The sequence below is a fragment of the Thermobia domestica genome, chromosome 6 (assembly GCF_964235325.1).
Source record: "Thermobia domestica chromosome 6, izTheDome1.hap1.1, whole genome shotgun sequence".
In the NCBI taxonomy this organism is placed as follows: domain Eukaryota; kingdom Metazoa; phylum Arthropoda; class Insecta; order Zygentoma; family Lepismatidae; genus Thermobia; species Thermobia domestica.
The window spans coordinates 190,116,592-190,126,323 of NC_137459.1; the positions used below are offsets into that span (position 1 = coordinate 190,116,592).

General features: G+C 36.1%; 1 long non-coding RNA gene across 2 annotated transcripts; it reads right to left on the reverse strand.

The window, feature by feature from the left end:
* Positions 1–359: 359 nt before the first annotated feature.
* Positions 360–9,371, reverse strand: LOC145687749 (uncharacterized). Of its 2 annotated transcripts, XR_014131737.1 has the most exons (3): positions 9,202–9,371; positions 3,633–3,771; positions 360–1,300 (listed from the first exon to the last, which is right to left on the reverse strand). It is a non-coding gene; the product is annotated as an uncharacterized LOC145687749 (long non-coding RNA). The 2 variants fall into 2 exon arrangements; XR_014131736.1 differs by lacking the exon at positions 3,633–3,771.
* Between the last annotated feature and the right edge of the window lie 361 nt (positions 9,372–9,732).

Genomic DNA, 9,732 nt, shown 5'->3' on the forward strand with positions numbered 1-9,732 from the left:
CCACTAGGCTACTCACTGTTTCCGAATAGTCATTCATTCTACCACTCCTGAAGTCAGTGCTCAAGCAACCAGACCGCATTGACTATACCGCAACTTGTGAAGTACTTGGGCAACCAGTGTCTATACTACAGAACCCCACTGGTGGTAAGATTTATAGATGATAAATGGGGAAAATAACTTATTTTATATCATGTAAATATTTAATGCGATATACAATCGATTATTTCCTTGAGTTATCGTATATAATAGAGAAATTATCCTTAAAATGATCTAAATTCCACCATCCTACATTACTTATGATTACATAACAAACCGAAAGCCAAATAAAGGAATGAACCTTTAAAAGAAAATACATAAAATAAAATCCTGTAGATTTATTGAGAATAATTACAGTAATAATTACTTAATTTTACATTAAGTATACATTTGTAGTACACAATATATTTAATGTGAATACATAAACAAAAAGTCTATATTAATTTAAGTCTACTAATTGCATACCGTACATTATAATAGTTTGAAAAGTATATACACCTCATCAGTATATCAATTTTAACAAGTGTTATATAACATTTAAAAAAAACACTTACTTTGTAAGAAAAGCTCGAACAGAGTTGCACCTTACAAACTCTTCCCCACACCCTAGTATTGTAGTTCAGAAGACGACTGTACCAATCACCGAAAACCAAGCAGCAGAATCATGCGTTTACTTACGCCCCCCTCCCCTCAACACATACAAAATAAGTTAAACTATTTCTTGAAAAGTTCTCTGTCACCTTCATCTAAGAATATGTTTAACGATACGAAGTAGGTATATTATACATTACTTTAGAGTCTGAAGTGTGATTTAACTGCCATAAATTAAAACTAAACATAATATGCACGCAAATTAACTTAAATGAGTACCATACGCATCACACGAAGCGAGCTACGCCAATAAAAAAAAAATCACAGTCAATAAGAATTAATTACACCTTCAGTCTAGATTTTTAAATTGGTGTTATGTTGACGCTACGAATTTTGGACTTCCTACACTAAATGTCTCTATGCCAAACTCTCTATATATAAAACGTTTTTCGTCGAATCTGCAAACTGAGCAAGCCGCGCGTTAATAATGGAAGGCTGATGATAGTTCATCACATAGGAAGACACTTTGAAATGCTAGGTGAGTCACAACACTTTCTTCCTTTTTCTGGGATTCATCCTTACTTACAGTCAAATTTGGTACCGTCTATGTAGTACCTGTGTGTGGCGTATCTTGAAATTATCTCGGTTGATAGCCTCCAAACGAAGTGGACTCCTAAAATAAAGCAATTGTTGTAAAATTACTATTTGTAGCATGTGTGGCAAAATTTAAAAACGAAAGATATCTCAGAATCAAGGTTAAGTCAAACGAAGCGTTTTTTAATATATATATATATCTTACCTCAGGCTATCCAAAATACTAAAACATTGTTTCCTATACTTTTGGAAGTTATATACTAAATATCTTAATAACTGTCACTCAAATTTGGTACGCTGAATAAAGTTATAGTGTAGATATAGAATTGAAACTATGATCCAAACTTAAAATAATGATATTACAGAACACAATAAACTTAACTTAGGATGAAAATGGAAACTGTAGATGCATGAGTATTACTGAGCGAAGGAAGGAAAGTAACTCAGCTGGGTTACGAGTTTGACAGAGTTCATACACAGAAATCATTCGGTGGTTTATATTTCCAGCTTCGACTTAAGAGAGAAAGAAGATAAGCTCACTTTAAACAGTTAAAAAGAAAAAAAAAACTTTTAAAAGATTTAATTTATTCTGAATTTTTGTTCAGTATTTGTAAATAAATAATGTAGAAAACCGACACAGAGCTTGCCCGCTGGACTCTGGCGCCCTAATCCCAACTCCGCTATTTGCATGCATGCCATAAAATAATAGAAATAAGTGCAGATTAAGGGTAGCTTAATATTTACATTTTTTTAACGATACTTACAGTATGGCGCTAAATTCGTCGTACAAAAGCAGAGGAGTGTTTCCTGAGAGTAAAACAAACAAAAAAGTTCCAATAAACTTAGGGCGAAAAGCCCATCGTTCACGTGTTATAGGCTGCCGAAAACATGAAAAAAAAATCAACTCTAAAGGTCCACAGCTCCAAAACTATGGGACCTACCAAAGTCGGGTCAAGACCTTACTTAGGAACTAGTATGTGCTCTATCTAAAAATACATGTTTTAGAATCCTAAGTTATCACCCCTCTGCTTTTGTACACCGAATTTAGCACCATACTGTATAAATTAATAAGGTAGAACTATATGTGGTCCTTCTCACTATGCTCACTTATATATATCTTAAAAGCTAGTGATAAATAACACCAGCCCTCTGCTCCTATACCACCTTGTGATACCGGAGCAGGACGTTTGGACGCAAAGCCGTATATCTAAATAGGTTAATCTACTTAGATGGGTTATAATGCATTTCAAAAATAGAAACCGGATGATTACGTACTAAAAGCCTTAAAAATAGGCACTAATATCACTAAAACTCTTAAAAAAAAACTGCACAACCTAAAATTAAGAAGTTCGGAAAGGTTAAATTTGATGCAAATTCTCTTTAAAATGTCATCTTCAAAACTCTAAATTTTCCTTACGTTATAGTCCTATGGCAGTCACTAAAAGTCTCAGTTGCAACAAATGCTTAAATTAGTTCTATTTTTTGTATAATGCAGAAAAAATGGGTCTAATTATTTTGTTTTTAGAATGATATATCCTAATTTCAGGAAAATCGGAGATAATGGACTGCAGAACTTTTTTTCAGCATTAATCTGTATTGGGCTAAAATAAAATTTGCTGTAGGACTGCATCCTACAACACCCCAAAGTAAACTTCTGTGAAGTTATCTTTACAATATCTCTAACGTAAAGGATATTCATAACTTCATAGCAATTCATAACACTGCATTACTGCTTATTACTACGTATTTGCAACACAGATAATTGGAAAGGAAACAACAGTGAAACAAGAAGTAAACAGTGAAATATAATATACCTATTGAATAATTTACTTTGTCTTATGTTACAATTACCATGACGGAATTATGGGCCAAATCCAGCATTATTCTGCAATGTCAACAGTTTCAAAATTCTGCACGGCGAATTCTTTCATCACCTTGAATATATTTTCTTCTTTCAGTTCAGTTGATTTTGAGTTTAACGTCCCGTAAACAGCGAGGCTATACAAAACGTGAACCTACTGATTAACGGGGAATCCGAACCACGACGTGAGCTCTCGTCGGGAATTTTCTCCTTTTCTTGGGCGGATCGTCTTCTCGAAGCATTGCCTCGTGTCCTGCTTCTCTTTTTTCCTTCGAAATGCATCAATAAAGCGCCAAATCAACCAATGTCGTTCCTTTACGTTCGATATATTATAAAGAACAAAAGTTTGTTTATTTTGGGGTGTCATTGGCTGCCTACAGTAAATTTTATTTGACCCATTCTTCCTATTTAAATGTATAGTTAGTTCCTATTTCTATGAAAGTTTATTAATATTATAGTCTCAACTTTCTATTAATACAATAGTCTCAACTATATGGTTTAATGGGCATATCGAATAATAATAATAATAAAACATTCAATAAGTACTCACTTCCTGAACTACCCAATACATAGCATAAAGAACACCATTTTCATTCCAAAGCCAGCTCGTATTCATTTTTTCTGATCTCTCGGAACAGGTCAATACTTAATAAACATTTCTTATGTTTTGTACCATGTGTTTTAATAATCTATTATAGAAAAATAAAAAAATAAAATATGTACAGTATTTTACAAATTTTGTCACATCTTTATAGTAAGTAAAAATTAATGAGAAACTTCAGTTGTTTTTAACTTAAATTAGATGTACTTATTAGATATCTGGTGCCTTCCATTTCAATTCAGGCAAAAAAATAAATAAATAAATAAAAAATAAAATTGTACCATCACCATCTCAGATATTGTTCAAACTTTTATTTATAGGAATTAAAAATGTTTTAATTTTGGGACCTTTTTTTTTTGTCGGAAAAAAAATTTCCCGCTAAGTAATGGGCCATCAAGGACGGGGAGTACAATTCCTGAATTGTAGAAAACATGGAAAATAGTCAAATTCGGAGCCCCACAATTCATCTATGGAGACATGTAGAGTTATAATTCTTGTTGTGGTATGTACATAGGGATATGAATAAACTATAGTTTATTTCAGTTTGTTTTGCGCATGCGTATCTTTTTGTACATAAATTAACAAATGAACGTAAGTTTATGTGAAAAGTCGAAGTTTGTGCTTTTTTAAAGCACTTCCGGTTCGAATTTTAAATTCCGTTTTCACGGTTGGTAAGACGTAGTAACCCGCTTTCCCAAATATATATATATATATATATATATATATATATATATATATATATATATATATATATATATATAGCTTCTGTGTGCAACCGTTTTATCGCAAAAAATTCGAGAAATCGGCAAATTTTCAAAAATCGCCATTTTCTCAAAAACATCATAATTTAAAATTCTTAAATTTTGTCAGATGGTTCAACTGTACATGAATAATAAACACACCAAATAGCATTCTCGACCAATGCTTCATGAACGAACTACTGCCATTTGAAGTTAGCGAACTTTCGTTAACTTTGAAGTCACAGTTGGCAATAGTGAAAACAATGAAAGTGCAACAAAGAAAGTGTAAAAAATTGTAACGCAAAGCATCGTGTAAAATTTCAAGATAAAAATTCTATTTTACTGCATGTGGACTTCGCTTAAACTGGACTGTTATTCTGCAAAGGGAAGTTCAGAGTGATCACTGGAGAAACGAGCAAATCTCCTTCTTTACGGGAGTGATATATTATTATGAAACAGCGACGACAAAACACACGATTCGGCCCGTACTCATAGCCATGAATAAGATTCTAAAAATAGTCGAAGAAAAGCGAAAATATAAGTTATAGAAAAAGGTTCGAATACGTGAAAATAAGTGTCTACAATTTACCAAACCGTTTCAGTGATTTCTAATGGTGCTGCATTTCAATTTAAAAATTGCTTTCAGATGTCCAAAACGCAGACAGGTCCGATAAAGCAGTGGCTTTTCAGTGAAAACGGCCGTGGTAAGGGTCTCTGCGACGTATTGGGGAGAGGATATGGCAACATGGCAAAACGGAAAACACATTCACAGTATTAAACCTGCAGAAGAGAAATGAAAATGAAATGAAATCTTGTCGATAGTCAAAAAACATTTATATTCACTTCTCTTATTCTCTTCTGGAAACCTGTACCCTGTTGAAGAACCATGTGAAAACAAAGAAAAAAAAATTAAATGAAATATTGGAGTTTTACGTCCCACGGTTATGCCGGTTAGGCTAAAGGAGACGGTGATGATGACTAATGAATGAAATGATGGAATGAAGAAAGTGGGAGGAAACGGGAGAACCCCGAGAAAACCCACGCACACGGTGTTTGTCCACCACAAAGTTCACTTGGCGGGGGCTGGGATCGAACCCAGGACCCCAAGCACCAGAGGTGAACGCTCTACCACTGAGCCACCGCGGCCCCTAAACCTGCAGAAGAATTCGTGAGTATAGTGCAAGTACCAACTCCGGGTATTACTCTCGTCTTGTTGTCAAGAACCGAATTCGACAATTAACCCCCCCCCCAAAAAGTGGGAAAGTGTGCGACCGGTAACTGGTATTTACCGAAGTCATCTTTGGCTTTTATTGCAGTAACGGGTCATCATGGACTAACTTCAAGCTTTTCCCAAAATCGAGCTTCTGCAATTCAAAGTGTAGATTTAAGAAATCTGCAAAAATGAACTTTTGTTACATACATATATGATAACCAGTGATGGATAGCAGAAATATTATCAATAAATCATAAATTACATGAAATTGAAGTGTTCTTTGTGTTTCCAGGAGGCGCGGTGGCTCAGTGGTAGAGCGTTCACCTCCGGTGCTTGGGGTCCTTGGTTCGATCCCAGCTCGCGCCGTGTGGACTTTGTGGTGGACAAACACCGTGCTCATGGGTTTTCTAGGGGTTCTCCCGTTTCCTCCCACTTTCTTCATTCCACTATTTCCCTCATTTCTCATAACCACAGGAGTGAAGTAAAGCTATATTAGATGTAAGGCATAGTTGTATGGGATATAAAATCTTTGCACTACCCTCGGTTACGTGCATATCCACCGTCGCTGACATGCCCGCTCCATACGGAATGACAGTGTGAATATAAGTAATTACTGTCAGTGCAAACTGCACAGCATATTGAAATGAATCTTGAGTAACAGTGAAAGCATTGTATGTGTTAGTGGGGTTAAGTTCCAAAGTTGGTCGTCCGTATCTAGTAAAATTTTGAAAATTTACCGGCAAGAAATAAATTTGCTTGTTCGTGTGCTTCATAATGTATAAGGAAAGCGAAAGTTGTGTTTATTTTCTCATATAAACGGTTTTAAGCATGGAACTATTTGTCAAGCGGAGGAAACTACTTGGCACAAGGTTACTTCATGGTAGGATTATGGGAATGTAATGAGCATTTGTTTTTGAAAACATTGCTGGTGATAATCAGGAAAAGCCATTAAAAGTAAGTAAGTCATGGCTCAGTAAACCTAAAGATAAATTGTAGAGAATGTGGTAAGCAAATAACTATAAAGAAACGTGGAGAAAGTTTTATTGTTTACTGTAACGGTAAGTGACATAACGAACAAGGCAGCAATTTTCTAGAACACAGGCCCCTCTTCCCATTTAGCTGTAATAAAAACAGAAAACAACGTGCCCTGCGGGGCACTAATCCGTCTCCACTCGCTAACGGTCACTCGGCATTATTATGTGAATTAAAAGTAAAACTTTGGTAAAGAAAGGAACCAATTATTACACTTTTAGCCAAAACCTAGGCGGACGACCAACTTCGGAATAACTGCCTGTTAGTGTGTTATTCCACTATCATCGTTTATGCGCATAACCCCCGTCGATGACGCGTCTGCTCCCTACGGACGCACTCTTGTCACTCGGGTTTTCGTGCTGCACTCCTGCCCTGTCTCAGTTAGATAGCACTTGTGCTTTTCAGTGGCCACCTAGCACAAACTGGTTTGTGTTTTATGCACGGGTTAATTTACAACGCCCGCTCCAGCAGGTATACTCACTCAGAAAGGAGAAATTACACATTAATAATTTTATGAAAATGGATCAAAACTTACCTAACCTTAAGCTAACCTCTACCCTACCCTACTTATTTATATCTTACTCTACTTTATCTTACCCTACTCTACTATATTTTTTCAAAGGGCCCTACTTATCGATGCACAGTTGGAGCGTGTCTTGTAGTGCTTTCGTGGTAACCGCTACTATTTTCACTTTAAAATAAATTAACTAAATAAAATTAGAGGTAATAGTTAAGAACAGCTACTTCTCATCTCCCGTGCACGAGGATACATCTTACTGTTGCACTACCTGGTAATAGTATACATGAGACCGCCCTTGTTTCCGGTGCTCCAGGATACTTCTTACTCTTGCATTACGTAGGGGAATGATGTTATTTCATGTGCAAGTGGTAACAGAACACATAGGAAACCCAGATCATCTTGTATTCACACTCCAATATAAAGTGTGAATACACCCTGATCTCCGTTTCTTCTGTGTTCTATTACCACTTCCACATGAAATACCATTTCCCTACGTAATACAAGAGTAAGAAGTATCCTGCAGCACAAGACATGCGATATGCGTTAAATCCCCCCCCCCCACAGTCACATATAAAGTACAAGGGCACTACACATGCACATAGAAAGTACAAGGGCAAATGTGAGGAATAAAAGTAAAAAGACAATAAGGAGCAAAAGGAGCGCAAGACATGCGATATGCGTTAAATCCCCCTTCCCCCCTCCACACACGCTCATAGATAAAGTACAAGGGCACTACACATGCAGATGTAGAGTACAAGGCCATAATGTGTTAAAGTAAAAAGAGAATAAAGAACAGAAAGCATTAAAAAATCGAGTTTAACTCTACAAAAGAACGTTCCATTGAAAAGCGAGGAGGAAAAACTGCACCTCGTTTTCCTCCTCGAATTTCCAATGAAACGTGTTTTCCAACAGCGAAACATGTTCCTTTCCCTGCATCCCTACCAATCCCTAAGACAATTTACCGATGCGGAGCAGCACGTGCTCCTGCATCACACGAACAACACAGCACTTTTTTATTTCATACTTATTTCGACGATTTCACGTTTACACAAGAAGCAGTTCACGTAAAACGGAATAACCATGACAATCCTCCTTCCATCTTGTTAATCACTTCTTTTTCATACCATGCTGCCACCTACCGCTGCTTATGTCAGTGTGTGCAAACCCATCACTAAAAATAGCATCTGTGCTTACAGTTCCAAGATGTAATACGATCAGCGAGGAATTTTCCTCAATTTATACACGTAATTCTAAGCATCATAATTCGCATTGAAATGACCAGAAACTAAAAGTAAACATAAAAAAGCAAACTTCGCGTTACGTTCTTTTCACGAAAACCTGTACGCAATGACTCCCAAACTTCCTTTCTCACTGCAAACACCGCTAAGCAATCATGCATGACTTGGTACTACTAGATACACCTCAGACATTTGCACAACAGCAGTCGTGAAGGTAAACACGACTGAGGAAGAACAACAAAGTGTAAGAAAACGACGTTATTTTTTATTTTCGTATCAGTCGGTAAGTAAATGAAAGTGGGTTTGTTACCCCCTATTTAAGTTCGTAGATACTCAATGAATAATCCCTAAAAGTGTGAGCGTCCAGCTCCTTCTGGAACTGCTCCTGTCTTACGTATACTATATCCCCTTTTTGTACCTCAAGTGATGATTTTAGGAATATACGTAATTATTGACAAATATGTTTGAAATAGCAAAAACGAGTTTTTTTTACTCATGGAGAAAAGTTTCTTAGAAAGTTGATTGATTCTGTAATCTCAAATTAGGTTATAGTTAAGGAGCCGTACTTCCCATTTAGGGGAGGACGAGAAACGCCATACTTTCAGGAATTATTCATTGACTATCTAGGATGTTAAAAAGTAGGTAATAGACTGCGTTCTTGCCCTTGTACTTAGGGTGTTAAGGTAGTGGGAAATATAAATTGAAAAAAAGTTGGGGTTCATGTATTAATTAAATCTTCATATTTTAAAGACAAAACAAAGAAATATATACATACCTTCCACGCCAAGTTCCTTGCTTACATCTGCCCAAAATTTGTTCGCGACCTGTCGTTTGTCTGGATAAGCTTGATTCCACAATGCAACTTTATCAAAAGCACAATTCATTAAAGCATGAACAAGCATCTACTTCCATCTTCATTTTTATTTCATCTCCGCACCTTGCAACGTCGTCTGCTTTCACGCAAAGCAAAATTGATTTCTCTCGTAGCGCTCAATTCCTCTACCAGCGTTGCCAGACTCACAGCTCGGAATTATTCCAAAACCTGGTCGAAATTATGCTAGATTCGGTCAAATTATGCTAGATCCTCATAATTACTAATTCAAGAGTTTAAAAAAACGAAGCTGAGATACGATAACGTAACTTAAAACATGCAGAGCGCAAAAAGGTGTGGATAGAACTCAATACTTCACGCACCAAAGCTTTAACTCAACTAAACTAGTGCAGTCGTTGCCAGACTCAATGGCGTATATATCGTATAAATGAATGCAAAGTGTTTTTTTTTTTTTTTTTTTTTTACATATTTTGA